We start from the raw sequence: 20,502 nt of genomic DNA on the forward strand, positions 1-20,502 counted from the left end.
CATAAAAAGAGGTGGGTTTGCTTCAGGGAAGTAAGATGGCATGAATGTACACTGCCCCTAACTCCCAGCTGTTCATATCTACACCACAGTGTCTGAGATTTTCCTTTGCTGTACTTTCATTTTTTTGCCTTCCTGCCCCCTCTTCAGCTGTCAGAATGTCTTGCTAAAGTCCAGTCTCCTCATATGTCCATCCAGCAAAGGTGTGCTGTGACAACCATTGTTTTGATACTTGGTAGAGTGACTACATTCCAGAACCTCATTGCTTGTGATTTTGTTTGGTCATATAATGCTAATTATTGGTTCATAGTGTTGACAGAATTCCCCCCAAAGTTGGATGTGACATCAATATAAGTTCATATCTCACTGATGTTGATTAGGTTGGATATAAAATTTGTTCTAGTTATCTTCCGTTTGGTTTGAAACTTGATACTATGTACACTCCACACTCAGTCTCTCACAGGTCTCTCAATTCTTCTTGATTCATTTTTCTACCTGTATCTATATTTGTGTCACTGGGCCAAGTACTTCCTATGCAAAATTCTGTGATAACATTAAACTCTGTTAATAATAATAATAATAATAATGGTATTTGTTAAGCACTTACTATGTGCCAGACACTTCACTAAGCATTGGAGTGAATGCAAGCCAATCGGGTTAGACACAGTCCCTGTCCCATGTGGGGCTCTCAGCCTCAATCTCCATTTTACAGATGAGGTAACTGAGGCCCAGGGAAGTGAAGCGACCTGTCCAAAGTCACACAGCAGACAAGTAGAGGAAGCAGGATTAGAACCCATGACCTTCTGACTTCCAGGCCCATGTTCTATCTACTACACCAGGCTGTGGAGACCCTTGTCACTTATAGCATGGCCCACACACTCAGCTTTCTTCAGGATAACTGTCAGTCTATAATGTTTTGCCAATTCTGAAAAGCATGTCAGGTTCATGTCATTTACTTCTAGGCCAAAATAATCTGCATAAAGAAGCTCTTTATGTCTGAGGTGAGAACTTTCGATGCTACTCTTAGCCTCTTGATTTGGAAGGGCTTCCCTTAGACTCAGAATCTAACAGCTTCCCCATCTCTTGTTGTGTTAAGTTTGGCTGTATAAAATAGGGTGAACAAGACTGACCTATTACATGGCCCAGCTATAATCCTTTGAACAAGGGGAAAGGATCAGACAAGGCTCCTACAAGGTTCACTGTAGAGTAATCTTAGGCTAGTATGCAATATGGTGTCGGGGAAAAAAAAACTGTTGTGCTTGTGTGCATGGCACCATGTCATAACATCTTTCCCTTAATGTAGGGGGATCTTTCACGAACATGACCACTGTATTCTAAAAATAATCGGATATTTGCTTTTTTAGCCAATAGTTTCTTTGCCATTCATTTATCGTATGAGATCTACAAAACAACTCTAGTCTCAAATCTTTCTAGAAATAATAAAATTCTAGAAATCATAACCCCTGTATACATCTCCTATTATCAATCAATGAGATGTATTGAGTATTTACTGTGAGCAGAGCAATGTAGTAAACACTTGGGAAAGTACAATACAATAGAGGATCCCCGCCCTTAAGGAGTTTACAATCTACAGGTGGAGACAGATATTAAAATAAATTATCAGTAGGGTAAATAGTAGAGTATAAGGATATGCACGTAAGTACTGTGGGGTGGAGTGAGCTAGTACCAACTGGCTTACCACTGGCTTGCTGGGGGACCTTGGGCAAGTCACTGAACCTCTTTGGGTTTCTCCAGTCTCCTCATTGGTAAACTGGGGATAAAGTAGATGGTGAGTCCCATAAGGGACAGGGACTGTGTATGATTTGCTAACGTTGCATCTATCCCAGTGAGTAGTACATAGAAAGAGACTGGTAAATGTCATGATTTTTATTAGTGGCTCAATACTCATAAACTGTAACTAAGCATTATTTTTGGCAATTTTCCCCTTGATCACAAAAGGACAGAACTCCCCAAAAGTCACTCGCTTTCTCTTTTTATCCAAATGATTAGGTAAAACCCAGAATCCAACTGCTTCTCCACTACCCTCTTACACTATGCTCGCTCACATGACTCAAACAGACAAGTCTGGAGAGAGAAATTTACACTTCTCTTGGTAGAGAGATATGCAAGCCAAATGATTATGACAACCTGATAAATGTATCTTTTGAAAATGCTTTCTGTTGTAATAATACAACAAACAACAAGGCAAACTGCCAAACTTCATCAATCAGGGGTTGAACTGAGTTGGGGGAAAAAAAAGCCACAACCATGTTGTCACACTATCTTCTGAATTTGCCAGAGGCCAAAATGAAGGGTAATGAGTCAAATTCGAGCCAAACAGACTTAGAACCATGTTTACACTAGCTTCTGGGAGGAAAAACATATAAAATATGGTGCAACCAGTAATGAAACCACTTTTAAATGAAAATTCATTTCTTTAACATAATCACATTTTTGTGACATTTTAAAATGGAAATCTTCTGATATATGTTTTCTCATTAAAAAAATTGTGGAGCCCTATGCCAGCTGGAATTTACACAGGAGACTCATTTATTTACATAGTTAGGTATGCTTCCACTGAACTTAAAGGAACAAGGGGATAAATTCACTGCATGTGGGAATTGGATAGCTTGGGAAAGGACAATCCAAGGACTCACTCTCTTCAGGGCTCCAATTTTTGAGACAACAAAAAGTGTGGCAAGTCTATTAGCTAATTAAGGATGTCCAATCATAGGGTTAAAGGTTAAGTGTCAGGTATATAGATAAATTAACAAATTGAGAAGCAGCATGGCATGGTGGATAGAGCATGGGACTGGGAGTCAGAAGGTCATGGGTTCTAATCCTGGCTCCACCACTTGTCTACTGTGTGACCTTGGGCAAGTTACTTTACTTCTCTGGGACTCAATTACCTCATCTATAAAATGAGGATTGAGACTGTGAGTCCCACATGAGACAGGGACTGCTTCCAACCCATTTTGCTTGTATCCACCCCAGTGCTTAGTACAGTGTCCTGCATAAAATAAGCACTTAACAAATTCCATAATAATAATAATAATATCATTATTAATTTACACATGAATGTTTGAAGATTTCATTTGTTTACAGTCTATTGCTTATTTTGCTTATACCCACCCCAGTGTTTAGAACAGTGCCTGGCACATAGCAAGTGCTCAACAAACACCACAATTATTATTATTATAATTATTATTATAATTATTACATTCTGCTATCTTTCAAGAGACTGCCACTGACTTCCTTAAATGAAGGTAGCTGGTCACTTGCTTTCTTAAAGAAAATAATCATTTTCCTTACTGCCTGTCTTTTCACAGTTTAAACAAATTGTTGAAACTTACAAAAATGCAGAATAGCAGCAGTCTTTGAGGGCCTCTCCTTAAAAATGAAGATATACCTCAATAGTCAAACCCTCTAACATTGAGAGGTGGAGGGCTACCTTCCCTTTTCCCAGACAAAATTAACCCTGAAGTTCACGTGTATGAGGACACAGATAGTCAGACATGCCCCAGGGGCCTGAAGCCCTCCGTCTTTGCCAAGGTACAGGGCCGGTTTTAAGGCTCACCAAGGAGTAACTTCCAAATTTCACATCTCAAATTGCTGCCGCCACCCTATGGCTTCCTAATGGACCCGCCTCAGGGACAAAGGTTCTGCGAACCAGTCCTGGTTCCCAAAGGCAGGTGTTCCTGGAGCCCGAAGAAGGTTGTCTCTAACTCCTCCATTCTGTCTTGCTGTAGCATATCTTCATTCACCGTGGGTCTCTCTCACCCTGGCCACACAGACTCTTGGGGTCATAAATCGGTATTTATTAGTGTAAGAAACTAACATGAATCAGTCTTATTTACTGAGGGCTATGTGCATAGCAGTGTAATAAGCGCTTGGGAGAGTGCAGTACAACAAAATTAGCAGACACTCTCCTTGCAACATGAACATCCTTAATTAGGCTATAAACCAAGTCCAGATTCAAACAGCTTTTTCCTAAAGCTAATACATTTTTCCAGGAGCAACCTCCCTGCAAAGCTTTGAACTTCCCTGCAAATAGATCTTCTTGGCAGTCCTCTTTGCTGACCACAGCCTCCTTGGAGAACTCCATCTTCTCAAGGCCTTGGCCTTCCCTTTCTGTCCACTGCACTATCCTGTCGAATGCCTAGTCCCGAGCCCCCTCCAAATGGCCCTGGGGCTTCTTGCCTCCAGTAAGTAGCCTTCTCTTTTTCCCAATCCTCCTCTGCCATTGACTGTGCCCCCCCCCTCCCCTTGCCATGGAGGTACCAGAGTGACTGGTACTCATGAAGTCTAACCTCTTCTCCCTCAGGGAAAAGGTGCCGAGGATGACACTTATGCTCATATCCCTATTTTAGTTATTTATATTAATGTCTGCCTCCCCCTCTAGACTGTAAGCTCTTTGTGGGCAGGGAATGTCTGTTTATTGTTATATTGTACTCTCCTAAACACTTAGTACAGTGCTTTGCACACAGTAAGAACTCAATAAATACGACTGAATGAATGAATGAGCGAGCCAATACCTTTCCGAAATCACTGAGTTTCCTTTCCCTTTGCCAGGACAAACTCGGCCATCACACTCTCACAGCTCCTTTTTCATGTTTGTGAAAATGAAAAGTGTATTTCTAACAGTTCAAAGAGGAGGAAGGAAAACAGACACAATCTTATAGTCTCATTTTCAAATGCTGAACTGTGAGGATGCCAAGAGGAGCTTGGAGGGTATGCCCGGAGCAGGTCTGGCAAGCAGGTGCCCAGCCCAACTCCCTCCTGTCTCAAGCTCCATAATGGGAAGAAGTCTCTCGCCTTTGTTTCTCTCTCATATGGAATCAGCTTTTAGTTTTACTTTTGTTAGATCACTTTTTGATAGTGCAATAAACACTCATTTCCACCTTGTTTCTGTCATCAGCTGAAGTTTCAAAAAAATTGAGACCGATGCAAATACTAAAGACAATATATGCTTGGCTAGTTTGCTTAGACATATGTTTATTTTCATATATTTAGTCTCTCTGCTTTGTTTTTCACTGTAGTGTCTTTGTTTCCCTGAGAAATGGAAAAAAAAGGCTGCCTTTGGCTTTTGATATATTAGGAAAATACACATGCAATCTATACTGTATAAACACAATCCATAAAGTTTGAAAATATTTTCACATTTGTTCAGTAGCCAAAAGAGGCAGAGAAGGAAAGGGTGAGAAGGAAAACAAATGTGTTTCAGCAACCACAAGGACAACTTCATCTTCTTTGTGGGGAAGAAAACCTTAAGGTTCTCTAGTAAACTGACTTCTATAAAGTCAGCGTTGGAAATGAATGAATTACTTTTAACTATGGAGGTTTGGGAGAGGCCAAAAATGAAAATTCTGCCAAAAGACACAGTAGAAAGTGGTAAAAATTAAGTCAGTGTCAGCTGTTTTAAACCCAAATCCACTCTATCACCACAGGAGGAGAGTAGCTTCATTTTATTTTGAGATAATTCAAGTATAACGATAATAATAAGTTAATAGTGGTATTTATTAAACATGTACTGTGTTCCAAGCACAGTGCTAAGCACTCGGGTAAACGCAAGATAATCAGACTGGGCACAGTTCCTGTCCCAAATAGGGCTCACTGTCTAAGGGAGAGGGAAAACAGATATGTAATCTCCATTTCACAGATGAGAAAAGTGAGGCACTGAGAAATTAATAATAATAATGATGGCATTTGTTAAGTACTTACTATGTGCCAAGCACTGTTCTAAACACTAGGGTGTATACAAGGTAATCAGGTTGTCCCAAGTGGGTCTCACAGTCTTAGTGACATGCCCAAGGTGAAATAGCAAGCAAGTGATGGAGCTGGGATTAGAATCCAGGTCTTCTGACTCAGTCCTGTGCTCCTTTCACTACACCATATCTGCACACTTTGCTTTAACACCAACCTACTTACTGCACCTCAATCTCATCTCTCTTGCCAACAACCCCTTGCTCATGTCCTACCTCCTGTCTGCAACTCCCTCCCCACAATTCCCATATTCCTTCAAAGTCTCCTAAAATCTTATGTCTTCCACAAAGCTTTCTCTAACCTTTCATTTACCTATGTTATTTCACCGTCCCTGCTTCATCACCTATACACTTGGATCTGTACCTTTAAAGCACTTTGATACTCTCTCCACCCCCAGCCCCACAGTAGTTATTTACAAATCCTGAAAGGCTGTCGTTGTCCCTCTCCGAAATTTATTTCATTGTTTGTCTCGTCCACTAGACTGTGATAAGGTCCTTGGGAGCACCATGGCCTAATGGAAAGAACACGGGCCTCGGAATTAGAGGACCTGAGTTTTAATCCTGGCTCTGCCACTTGCCTGCTGTGTGACCTTGGATAAGTCACTAAACTTCTCTGTGCCTCAGTTTCCTAATTTGTAAAATACATTGAGTCATATTTATTGAGCACTTACTGTGTGCAGAGCACTGTACTAAGCACTTGGGAGAGTATAATATAACAATAAACAGACATATTTCCTACCCACAATGAGTTTAGGGTCTAGAGGGAGGATTCAATGCCTGTTGTCCCTCCTACTTAGACAGTGAGCCCCGTGTGGGACAGGGACTGTGGCTAACCTGATTGTCTTGTATATACCCCGTGCTTAGTATAGTGCTTGGCACATAGTGGGCACTTAACAAATGCCACTATTATTATTATTATTTAGACTATAAGGTCCTAGAGGGCAGAAAACTCTTCTACCAATTCTGCTGTATCAAGCACTTAATACAGTGCTCTACACACAGTAAGCACTCAATAAATATCATTGGTTTATTACTTCTCTAGTTTCTTCAAGAAACTCACTTTTCTTGGCCCATTCAGTCATTAACTTAGTGCTGGAACTAAGGCCGGCCATTAATGTTACAATTCTGAAAAAAGAATTGGGACTGAGAAAGCCCAATTTAATAAGAAAGCCTATATCAAAGAGGCATTAGACAGTTAAATGAATAAGTTCCATTACTTAACCTTAATTCAACTAGCAACATAGAGGTAAAACATTCAAAGTCAAAGAATAGATGAATGAAAAGACTGGAAAGAATCTCCATAGGTCATTTAATCTGCCCTCTGGAGTCCCACAGAAGTGTTCTTGAATAAGTCAATCATATTTGTTGAATGCTTACTCTGTGCAGAGCACTGTATGAAGCAATTAGGAGATTACACTAAACCAGAGTTGGTAGACATGTTCCCTGCCCAAACCAAGCTTATAGTCTAGAGGGGGAGACAGACATTAATGCAAATAAATAAATTATGGATATACACATAAGTGCTGTGGAGCTGAGGGAGGAGTGAATAAGGAGTACAAATCCAAGTGCAAGAATGACACAGAAGGGAGGAGAAGAGGAAATCAGGTCTCAGTTGGGGAAGCCCTCTTGGAGGAAATGCATTTTTAATAAGGCTTTAAAGGTGGGGAGAGTAATCATCTGTTGGATATGAAGAGGGAAGGAATTCCAGGCCAGAGGCAGGACATGGGTGAGGGGTCAGAGGTGAGCTAGATGAGATTGAGGTACAGTGAGTAGGTTGGCATTAGAGGAGCAAAGTGTGCGGGCCAGGTTGTAGTAGGAAAACAGCAAGGTAAGGTGGGCCGGCAAGGTGACTGAGTGCTTTAAAGCTGATGGTAAGGACTTTCTGTTTGACGTGGGCTTGGATGGGCAACCACTGGAGGTTCTTAAGGTGTGGGGAAACATGGAATGAACAGTTTTGTAGAAGAGTGATCCAGGCAGCAGAGTGAAGTATCAACTGACGGGGGAAAGACAGGAGGCAGGGAGGCCAGCAAGGAAGCTGAGGTAGTAATCAATGCGGGGTAGGATAAGTGTTTAGATTAACATGGTAGCAATTGGATGAAGAGGAAAGGGCAAATTTTAGCAATGCTGTGAAGGTTGAACAATTCAAGGATTTGGTGACAGATTGAATTTGTGGGTTGAATGAGAGGGATGAGCTGAGGATAAGTCCATAAATGTTATAGATCTCCCACCCACTAAGTCATTCCAACAGCTCAAAGCCACTGGATACTGATCTCAACCCTTTCCTTCTCACAATGCTAAGTCTATGAATGGAAGGCACTCAAGGCAGTCTGGGTGGCAATCTGATGTTCAAGGGCTGCCTTCAGCTGCTGACAACAGAATGGATCAGTTCTTTGATCTGAACTGAAAACCGCGCATTTCCCTTAACCTGGCCCCCACCTCCCACCGTTCTGGTGAGTGTACTGGGAGGAAACCTCTTGTGGTTTCTCCTTGGAATGCTTCTGACCTCCTGGAAAAGTAACATGTTCCAGTCTCATAACTCTAACAATCTTCACTGTCGGGAAGTTTAGAGCATGAGAAAATGGACCTAATGCAGCAAGGGAGATTTAAGTTGGTTATCAGGCTCCTCGATAGGTGGGTTGTGAGACATGGGAATCCATTATCAAAAGAAATTTCCCACTGTGGAGATAGTTAATATAGAGTTCACATTTAAGTATGGGTGCAGTCCTGTTTGCATACAGAAGGTTGGATTAGAAGATCTCCTGAGGTCCCTGGAATAGCCTACATCTCTCAATCTTGGTCTATTTTCTTTTAAATTGTTCTCTGAAAATGAGAAGACATACTCAACATCCTTTAACCCCTTTTCATATGATTTATTTTCTCTAGACAATATCGTCCAATTCTCACTGTTGCAACAAGCACAGTTCTGAATTACTATGCCAATCAGTGATATTTATGAGCCCTTACTGTGCACAGAGTATTTTACTAAGAGCCTGGGAAAGTAAAATACAATAGAGTTGGTAGAAACGATCTCTGCCCATAAGGAGCTTAGAGTTTACAGGGGGAGATAGACATTAAAGTGGGAAATGACAGAGTGTAAAGGCTATGAATCTTAAGTGCTGTGGGGCTGGGGCGAGTTGAATATCAAGTGCTTAAGGGGGGGTGCCCCATAAAAATTACTGTCAATTCTATTTGTGAGGAGATAAAATAAACTTAAACCAATCACTGCACATCTTGTTAAATAACAAATAATGTATCTATAAGATTTAAGACAGTTGAATGTCTCTCCCACTCTACTCTTCTGTTGCTCATCTGACTCTCCCATCTTTGGGGTTTTGCTTCCTCTTAAAGGTATACTCTCGAACAATATTAACAACTTGACAGAATTTGAAGAAGAGAAAGGGCTTCTCATTACAATATGGATCGAAAAGCTAAAGTAGATTAAAAAAAAACATTTCTTTTACAGAATTAATTTTTTAAAAATCATTATATTTCTTAATCACAATTAATTCTTAATATTGAGCTAGCAGATTTTGCAATGTATTAACTTTATATGTTAATATGGGATGGGAAGGTGGAGGCACCAGGGGAATATGGATGAGATAGAGAATAAAAATGGAGTGTTTACCAACTCTATTGTATGCTACTCTCCCAAGTGTCGAGTATAGTACTCAGCGCATGCAGTAAGCATTCAAAAAATGCCATCGATGGATTGAGTTTTATAGGTTGCCTCAACACAATTTTAATAAAAATCCTGGAAGTTCCCGCAATGGGAGTAATAACATTTCAGAAGGGCTAACAACCTCAACAAAACAATTACAGCAATACTACTACAACGTTCTTTTTAAGTGTTCTCTCAATAGTGCTTATTATTGCACTTTAATGCTGGTATTACTTGTCATGCGCTGCTGCAAATTCACCTGAGCTTAAACACTTTCCTTTCCTTTGAAGTATTCTGACTTACTTGAATAGTGATTTCAGCCTATTAGGATGAACATAAATGGTGATACATATTTAGATTGCTATTCAATCATACAAATATGTGGGGGGGTTGTCAATTTTTAAATATATGTGTATATATATATATATATGCTGTTTGGGCCATTTTTTTTTTATCTTGAGAATGCATTCATGCACTTAACATTATTTCCTATGGGACATCATACTTTGTTCAAAATACTTTTGCTTAACACTATTTCATGGAACCAATTAAGAGCACTCACCAGGGTATAGCAGTATCTAGTGATTTTTAAAATTAACTTTTTGTATTTAGAATTCAGAAAACGACAAATAATTAAAGTCTTGCATTATTCCCAGTAAAGGCTATAGACACCAAAACTATTTCCAACCACCTATTAATGCATTCCAGTAAACTGGATCATAGGAGAAGTCTAGCCATAGCAGTCATTGGTCTTATTACATGTTCTTCCTGAGAGAAAACTAGAACATGGAACTAAACAGCCACTGAGATATAAGTCCCAGAGTAGTAGAAGTCCTAGTACATTTAGACAGGCTGCAACCCAAAATTCAAAATGAAAGAAACCACAAACATGTCCTGAAATGTGCAATCTCTGTAAAATAATGAAAAGACCACCTCATTTAAATGTCCTGCATAGTCAAACCCACTCTGAACTTGGATATCTTTCCGTTAAATAAAAATTCAAACATTTCCAAGGAAAACATAAACTGATAACCCACATCACTAGATGGACATTTTAGCTGATAAATCTTTTCTGTGTGTGCCATAAAAATGGCAAGCTAAAAATTTAAAGGCAAGGCCTTTGACTCTTAGTTGGATACAGTCATAGAAATGGGGTTTTGTTTTTCTGTAATTTTTTATGGTATCTGTCAAGTTCTATGTGCCGGGCACTAGACTAGATACAAGTTAATCAGTTTGGACACAGTCCACGTCCTATATTGGGCTCACAGTCTTAATCCCCTGCTTGCAGATGAGGTAACTGAGGTACAGAGAAGTGACTTGTCCAAGGTCACTCAGCAGACAAGTGACAGAGCCAGGATTAGAACCCAGGTCCTTCAGACTCCCAGTCCCATGCTGTATCCACTAGGGAATGCTGTCTCTCCAATTTGTTCAAGCAGTCGCTTAGAACCCAAATCTTAAAGTGAATTGCTTTCCCCTGGTACTTTCTTTTCTTCAGCATAGGAGTTATTGCTTCATTAGTGGGAGAACCCATACCTCTTTATGTTTCAGGATAGAAACTTCTGAGGAGTATTTAACTTTGCAGGAAAGTCAAGTGTCTTCTCCTTACTACAAAGTTCATGACATGCCAAGTTTGGGATTATCTATTCCTTTTTGGAGAAGTTTACAGTATCTGAACACTGCTCAATTTTTAAGTTTAACAACTATTTTATCAACTAGAAAAGCTAGCATAAATTTACAATTCTGTTAAATTACTTTTGAAATATTCCAGTACCACTACCCTAGAGTGCTTTCCAATAACCTCAATTCATTTATCATAGGGAAACAGCGTGAAGAACCAGCATGGCCTGGGAGTCAGAAGGACTGACTGGGTTCTAATCCTGACTCTGCCACTTGCCTGCTATATGACCTTGTGCAAACCACTTCACTTCTCTGTGCCTCAGTTACTTCATCTGCAAAATAGGGATTAAGATTGTGAGCCCCATGTGGGACATGGACTATGTCCAACCTGATTACCTTATATGTACCCCAGTGCTTAGAACAGTGCCTGGTACATAATAAATGATTAACAAATACCATTCAAAAAAAAAAAACAAACAGCATGGCCTATTGGAAAGAGCCTGGGCCCAGTTGGGAGTCAGAGGACCTGGGCTCTAAGCCTGGATCTGCCATTTACCTTTTTGTCCTGATTCTATGCCACTCTTGAAACCAAATATTTGTGAAATTCACCCCAAGAACCCTAAAGTTCATCATTTTGTCCTCACAGAAAGGGCTGTCTATGGCTATGTCATTCCCCTATCCCCAAATGTGAGGAAAGGTGTGAGCAAGGGGTTTGAGGAGAGAGAGTTGAGAACAAGGGACATAGAGAAGGTTGACTTGGGAAGAATGAAAAGTGTGATCTGGGGTGTAGTGGGAGAAGAGAGTTGATCAGCAAGAGGGAAAGAGCTGATGAAGTGCCTTAAAGCCAATAGTCAGGAGTTTCTGTTTGAAGCTCAGTGTTGGGTAGGGAACTTGTCTACCAACTCTGCTTATTGTACTCTCCCAAGTGCTTACTACAGTTCTGTGTACACAGTAAGCACTCAATAAATACCTTAATCCAAGTCTTTTGTTATATTTTCCAGGATAGCTACCTCAAACTGAACAGGACTGGATCTCTCTGTATCGCTGTTTTATTTAATTGGTGAATGAGAATGGCTCATAATATGCTGTCATGAAATAGGCTCAGAAGCCGCATGGCCTAGTGCATAGAGCACAGGCCCAGGAGTCAGAGGATCCGGTTCTAATTTCAGGTCTGTCACTTGTCTGCTGCTGTTGGGTAAGCCAGTTCACTTTCTGAACCTCAGTTTCCTCATCTGCAACAGGGGGATTAACAGTATGACCCCTTTGTGGGACAGGAACTGGGCCCAAACTGATCATCTTGTATCTACCCCAGCACTTATTCAATAGTATTTATTGAGCGCTTACTATGTGCAGAGCACTGTACTAAGCGCTTGGGATGAACAAGTCGGCAACAGATAGAGACAGTCCCTGCCATTTTACGGGCTTACAGTCTAATCGGGGGAGACGGACAGACAAGAACAATGGCACTAAACAGCGTCAAGGGGAAGAACATCTCGTAAAAACAATGGCAACTAAATAGAATCAAGGCGATGTACAATTCATTAACAAAATAAATAGGGTAACGAAAATATATACAGTTGAGCGGACGAGTACAGTGCTGTGGGGATGGGAAGGGAGAGGTGGAGGAGCAGAGGGAAAAGGGGAAAATGAGGCTTTAGCTGCGGAGAGGTAAAGGGGGGATGGCAGAGGGAGTAGAGGGGGAAGATGAGCTCAGTCTGGGAAGGCCTCTTGGAGGAGGTGATTTTTAAGTAAGGTTTTGAAGAGGGAAAGAGAATCAGTTTGGCGGAGGTGAGGAGGGAGGGCGTTCCAGGACCGTGGGAGGACGTGACCCAGGGGTCGACGGCGGGATAGGCGAGACCGAGGGACGGCGAGGAGGTGGGCGGCAGAGGAGCGGAGCGTGCGGGGTGGGCGGTAGAAAGAGAGAAGGGAGGAGAGGTAGGAAGGGGCAAGGTGATGGAGAGCCTTGAAGCCTAGAGTGAGGAGTTTTTGTTTGGAGCGGAGGTCGATAGGCAACCACTGGAGTTGTTTAAGAAGGGGAGTGACATGCCCAGATCGTTTCTGCAGGAAGATGAGCCGGGCAGCAGAGTGAAGAATAGACCGGAGCGGGGCGAGAGAGGAGGAAGGGAGGTCAGAGAGAAGGCTGACACAGTAGTCTAGCCGGGATATAACGAGAGCCCATAATAGTAAGGTAGCCGTTTGGGTGGAGAGGAAAGGGCGGATCTTGGCGATATTGTAGAGGTGAAACCGGCAGGTCTTGGTAACGGATAGGATGTGTGGGGTGAACGAGAGGGACGAGTCAAGGATGACACCGAGATTGCGGGCCTGCGGGACGGGAAGGATGGTCGTGCCATCCACGGTGATGGAGAAGTCTGGGAGCGGACCGGGCTTGGGAGGGAAGATGAGGAGCTCAGTCTTGCTCATGTTGAGTTTTAGGTGGCGGGCCGACATCCAGGTGGAGACGTCCCGGAGGCAGGAGGAGATGCGAGCCTGAAGGGAGGGGGAGAGGACGGGGCGGAGATGTAGATCTGCGTGTCATCTGCGTAGAGATGGTAGTCAAAGCCGTGAGAGCGGATGAGTTCACCGAGGGAGTGAGTGTAAATGGAGAACAGAAGAGGGCCAAGAACTGACCCTTGAGGAACTCCAACAGTTAAAGGATGGGAGGGGGAGGAGGCTCCAGCGTAGGAGACCGAGAATGATCGGCCAGAGAGGTAAGAGGAGAACCAGGAGAGGACAGAGTCCGTGAAGCCAAGGTGAGATAAGGTATGGAGGAGGAGGGGATGGTCGACAGTGTCAAAGGCAGCAGAGAGGTCAAGGAGGATCAGAATGGAGTAGGAGCCATTGGATTTGGCAAGAAGGAGGTCATGGGTGACCTTAGAGAGAGCAGTCTCGGTAGAGTGGAGGGGACGGCAGTACCTGGCAAATAGTAAGTTCTTAACAAGTATATAATAAAACAATGAAAAAAACCCCCAAACCCCAACAAAAAATGCACAGCTGCTCAATGAAAACTGGGCCCACAGTTTAAGATTTTTTAAATGTCCTTGAATTTGAGATTGTCAGGATAATTCTGACAAATCAATCAACATTGGCCTCTAAAAAAAAATTATGTTTTTTGTTAAGCACTTACTATGTGCCAAGAACTTTCTAAGTGCTGGGGTTGATACAAGGTAATCAGGTTGTACCACGTGGGGCTCACAGTCTTAATCCCATTTTCCAGATGAAGTAACTGAGGCACAGATAAATTCAATGGCTTGCCCAAGGTCACACAGCAGACAAGTGGCAGAGCCGGGATTAGAACCCATGTGCTCTGACTCCCAAGCCCGTGCTCTTTCCACTAAGCCAGGCTGCTCTACATTAGAGGACTTTAAAATTGAACACAATTTTGTTGTATTTTGAAAGAAAAACTGATTTAGAAGAGCTTCCTTATGCCCCGAGGCAGCTGGATCTAGTGGATGGACTAACTATACCGTGTTTGTCCAATTAAATATTTTGGTATGTAATCGTTAAATGAGGGATAATTGTAAAGCATATAGACAGTAGGAATGATTTACTGTTTTCAAATTCCTTCCTCAGTCAGCATTTTAAAAAACTTCATTATTTTGTGTTGCAATATTACTGATGCAATCTTTGCTAACATTACTCAATGTAACCCAAAATTATATTATGGAAATTAATGATAATTATCCAAAGTATTTATAGAGCACCTTTATTCTGAGCAGTTATATAGGTGAGGGCAATAATTATCACGGTTAGTTATTTTCCCAAGACTATAGACAAGTGCAGAGAGAGATCCAAGAAATACATTACCAGGCCATAGGTCATATTGCTACTTCTTAAAAATACATTTTTTGATGATTAATTCTCATCTTTTCACTTGACTGTTCCACAGCTCTCTTCTGCACTTTTTAAAAAATGCTATTTGTTAAGCACTTTCTACGTGCCAGGCACTTTTCTAAGTGCTGGACTAGATACAAGCTAATCAGGTTGGACACAGGTCCTGTCCCACATGGAGCTCACGATCTTAATCTCCATTTTACAGATGAGGTAACTGAGACACAGAGAAGCAAGGTCACACAGCAGATAAGTGGCAGACCCAGGATGTGAACCCAGGTCCTTCTGACTCCCAGACCTGTGGTCTTTCCACTAGACCATGCTACTTCTCTACATCCCCATGAGTTGGTTCTGAATGGATGTCCATTAAGAAAATAGGCCTTTTGCATCCATAAAGATTACCAAAGGGGAAAAATGGGGAGTAGCAGAATTACAGAGTAGAATAAATTTGCATTTCTCCCGAGCCTTACTTGCAAAAGATGTTACTGATATTATTTAAACTCTTCTCACCTCCCCTACTCCCTCTTTCTGTCCCTAATCATTTAGGATCACATTATCTGGACAGTGTTTTCCCCTGATATTTCTAATGGCCAGATGACATTTTCTGTGATATTCTGGGCAGATGATCCCAATTATATAGTTATTATTATTATGATCATTATATTTAAGCACTTAATATGTGTCATGTACTATCCTAAATGCTGCAATAGATAAAAGTTATTTTGGTTGGACACTGTCCCTGTCCTACATGGGGCTCACAATCTAAGTAGGAGGGAGAAGAGATGTTGAATCCCCATTTTATAGGAGCACAGAGAAGTCAGTGACTTGCCCAAGGTCACACAGCAGATGACTGGCAGAGCTGGGATTAGAACCCAGGTCCTCTGATTTCCAGGCCCATGCCCTTTCCACTAGGCCACACTGCAAGTCTTCTCCTTCCCTCTTAGCCTGTGAGCCTTGTGTTGGAAAGGGGCTGTGTATCCTATCTGACAATCTTGTATTTACCCCAGAGCTGAGTATAGTGATTTAGCACATAGTAAGGACTTGATAAACACTCATAAAAATGAAAATAATAATAATGGTATGTAAGCGCTTACTATGTGCCAAGCATTCTACAATCAATTGTGTTTATTGAGAGTTTAGTGTGCAGGGCTTGGGAAAGTACAATATAACACTAGATAGGTAGATACATTCCCTGCCCACAAAGAGTTTACTAATTCCAGAAGGGAGGAGGATTTAATCCCCCTTTTAAAGAAACTTGGGCACAGAGAAGTTAAGTGACTTGCTCAAGGTCTCACAGCAGATGAGTGGAAGAGTCAGGATTAGAACCCAGGTTCTCTGATTCCCAGGCCCATGCTCTTTCCACTAGGCCAAACTGCTTCCCATGTAGGTGTTCGGTAAATGTGACTGATTGATTCAGCCACAGCTGCATGCAAGGATCATACCTCGCTGTAACAATCATCACCTTTCAAACTAGAGGACAAGATATGCATGTACATCAGTCTTTTTAGTTACAACCACAACACACATATAGTAGTGCCCTCTTCAAAATGAAAGATAGCTATAAACTTGTGCATATATATATATATATGTATATGACACATAGCAGCTGAGTGCAATTTTAATGTAACCATGTCCAGGGCTACTTAGGTTAGTGAGACATGTTTGAAAGGACAGCCTGCTAAATTTAGGCACTTTTCTCTTCATCTTTCACCACAACCTTATTGGATTGTAGTGACACCATTACTAACAAATAACGCTTCTCCTGCACATTGGTAATTCATTTCTCAAATGAAGTTTACACTGAAACAGTGGCAGGGAATGTGTCCGCTAATTCTGCTGCCTTGTACTACTCTCCCAAGCGCTTAGTGCAGCGCTCTGTACACAATGAATGCTCAATAAATACCAATGATTGATTGATATTTTTTATAAATAGGATTTAATTTGGTTACAAGAATATTCAGTTCTTATGTACAATAGATATGTTACTTCACAGGAAATTAGACCCTTTTTTATATCTGTTTCTAGCCCATTACTCCGCCTCCAATTTGGATTTAGAGCAAATGAGAGTGTGGAGGTTGTTTGTGAAAGTGGAAATTTTAAACAATGTTTTGGTTAACTCATTATCCCATTAGCACCTCATCCCATCCTCCTGTATTGCTTTTGCTTAGGGAGCACACTCAGTTCTCCTACAACTTGGAGGTTGCTTTTTTCAAAAAAACCCATATTAAGGAAAACTCACACTTTGATACTCATGCTTTGATTGATGCTGCATGCATGAACACAATTTCTTTGCATTGATAATAATAATATTTGTTAAGCACTTACTATGTGCCAAGCACTGTACTAAGCACTGTGAAAGACTCAAGGTAATCAGCTCCCACTTAGGCTGACATTTTAAGTAGCAGGGAGAACAGGTATTGAATCCTCATTTTTCAGATAAAGGAAGTGAGGCAAAGAGAAGTGAAATGACTTGCCCAAGGTCATACAGCAGGTATATTGTAGAGCTGGGAATAGAACCCATGTCCTCTGACTCCCAGGCCTGTGCTCTTTCCACTAGGTCATGCTGCTTCTATGCAGACAGGCATGTATTAATGGAAGAATGTTTTCGAATTCTTGCATCACATTCTATTCAAAACAGGTTGTGAAAACACCCATTTTAGGAGCACTTATTATATATGCAGTTCTCCTGTAATGCGGGAATTATATTCTTGCAAAACCCCACACTACGGCAATCTCATGTTGTAGTTCGCAACATGTCTAATGCATAAGCATAAGCTATTTCTTCTGGATGCTGCACTGAGCTGTATCCACAGAGGCTCACGATTTTGGACGAACATTCCCTAAACAGCCAAAACTTAAAGTACAAACAGGCATTATGGCACAACTAAGTGTATCTAGTTCTGAAAACCCAGTTCTACCCCTTTACTAGTCCAAGGTGCACAATGTCTGGAAATCAGATGGCTCAAGTCATGAATAAGAAGCAGGTATCAGAGAAATGTGTGCACATTTTCAATTTTCCATTGTAGTTAAAGCAGTTCTGGATTTACAATGTTCTATGCAGCCATAAGTAAAGAGTTAAACCATAATTTCAAATCCTCAGCTGTGGACTGAAGGCACTGATGCTTATCTGCCATTTGTATTTGCCTAGGCAGGGTAACCAAACTTTCAGTGATATTTTCAGTTGAAGGAGAAGTCCCCCCGCCCCCACCAAAATACTGAGAGATAAAAGTAAATACTTCAATAAGCTTAATAGCAACTTTCCTAAGTCGACAGAAGGGTACGTGTGCATGTAAGTGCCATGTTTAATGCAGACATATAAAAACACTCAGCAACAAAGAAAACTCTTTAAAAAAATTGCCATCTCTCTAATTCCTGAACAATTTAGAAATCCCAAAATTAATCAAGTGGTAGAAAGAGTAACTGTATTTATTCAATGTAGACCTTAATGATCCTTTAGAATGGTGGGAAGGTTTCATTCAATCATTCATTCAATCGTATTTATTGAGCATTTACTGTGCGCAGAGCACTGTACTAAGTGCTTGGGAAAGTACAGTACAACAATAAACAGACACATTCCCTTGCAGTATTTCTTCACTGAAAACAAGATTATTTTTCCTTGTCCCCTAGTTAGGAAGCTATTAATTTTCCCAGACCTGAGCAGAGAATAGACCAAGAGCAATTCTCCCAAAACAACAAAGATATATATTTGGTGTACAGGCATATTGTATCTTATAGTTTTACTCCTCAGGTAATTTTTTTATTTTCTACATTATTCATTTTATCTTACCTAGATTCTTATTCAATATATGTGCTTGGATAATGCTATAGGCTATAAATCAAATAGTAAGTTTGACAGAAAAATACCCATATATTAATATTTTCTGCTCTTGCCAGACTTGAAAATGTCCACATAGGTCCTTTCCTTGTTTTTCAAACTGCTTGCACCACCCCAGAGAAGTCTCTAATTGCATTCTCTGTCATGTGCTCCAGAAATCAATAGGGCTCTTCTATTAAGAGTTTTATTAATTTTTTATCTATAATATTTTATGGGCAAACAGAAATCACATTGCATTCAATTGAAAACTGAAATCATAAATTCTTAGGAGACAAAAATGTCACTTCGACTTTCATACAGCAGTCAAGTCAAATTTCATTTCTTTATTACTTTGAGGTTGATTTAGTCCTTTAAATTGGGTCTCACCCTCTGACAGGCCACTACAGAAAGTTGCATTTGATTGATATTCACCCAGTTCCATTCTATGTCACAAGACATATGTTTCTAGTGAGTATTCAAATGCATTACCCTAAACACTGGCAACATTTGTCTATGTTTTGAGAGTATGTGGCTATGTCTTCATAAAGCTGGATAGATATTTTATGGTTATTTCACAGTTTGGCATCAAGTCTTACAAATTTAGAGTGCCTAATATTAAAGGGAATCCAGATAGATGTGAAAGGTACCTTGTTCTCAAACTCCCAGATGCCTATAAAGATTTTCATCAGCAGTCAGCCAACGAGGACTCTAGTTAGCATCTTGCCAGCAATGGTGACCAGTAAGAAACTATAATGACTTATGCAGGAAGTTTCTGGCCTCCTTTCTTTTTGTAAATGGCTTAGAACAGTGCTTGGCACTTAGTAAGCGCTTAACAAATACCGCTGAATGTTAAATAACCATAATGAATGCTGAATAAGACTATGTAGAGGTAAATAAGCAGGTATGCCATTCAGATGCAAGAATTTTGTCATTCTTCATGGCTCTGAGTTCAGTGGCAACTTAAGTTTTGGACCAAAGGAAAGTCATCACTCATGTGCATGTAAGCTCTTTGAGTGCAGGGAGCATGCCTACTAACTCTATTGTTCTTGCCCAAGTTCTTAGTCCAGTGCTCTGAACACTGATTTTAGAGGGTCATCCTAAATGGTGGAAAGAATGATAAGGAGATTATTAAAGTGTTGCTGCCACCTGCGTGGCCTAGTGGGTAGAGCACGAACCTGGGAGTCAGAAGGCCCTGGGTTCTAATCCCAGCTCCACCACTCATCTGCTGTGTGGCCTTGGGCAAGCCATTGCACTTCTCTGTGCCTCAGTTCCCTCATCTGTAGAATAGGAATTGTTTTAGAGAGGGTAATATGTCTGTCGGATATGAAGAGGGAGGATGTTCCAGGCCAGAGGCAGGGCGTGGGAGAGATGGATGAGATGGAGGCACATTGAGTAGGTTGGCATGAGAGGAGAGAACTGTGTCGGCTGGGCTGTAGTAGGACAGTAGCAAAATGAGGTAGGAGGGGGCAAGGTGTTCCGTCCTATTATCCTTCCCTTCTTCTTTCCCTTTTGGCATATTTTAATGGGGAGGGAATACCATGCACACTTAGTACAGTGCTCTGCACATAGTAAGCGCTCAATAAATACTACTGAATAAATGAATGAATGAATGCAGTGGGAAGACAAAACAGTGTAGCAATCAAGGATTTTTCAGGAAGGGAATGATGCATTCTGCATGGGTTGTTAAAGAGGCTGATGAAGTAATCCAACCAGAGGTGATGAAGGTTAAGACCAGGGTGGTGGCCAAACTAAACTGTAAACTTGTTGTGAAAGGGAAAGTGTCTACCAACTCTGTTGTATTCTCCCAAGCGCTTTGTACAGTGCTC

The 20,502-nt window shown here is 41.1% G+C and overlaps 1 protein-coding gene across 2 annotated transcripts in view; it reads right to left on the minus strand.

Annotated features, from left to right (window-relative positions):
• Positions 1-20,502, minus strand: part of ADAMTSL1 (ADAMTS like 1) — a 320,400-nt gene that overhangs the window by 268,634 nt on the left and 31,264 nt on the right. The gene's annotated exons all lie outside the window — the stretch shown is intronic.

This window comes from Ornithorhynchus anatinus, chromosome X5 (genome assembly GCF_004115215.2).
Source record: "Ornithorhynchus anatinus isolate Pmale09 chromosome X5, mOrnAna1.pri.v4, whole genome shotgun sequence".
NCBI classification, from domain to species: Eukaryota; Metazoa; Chordata; class Mammalia; order Monotremata; family Ornithorhynchidae; genus Ornithorhynchus; species Ornithorhynchus anatinus.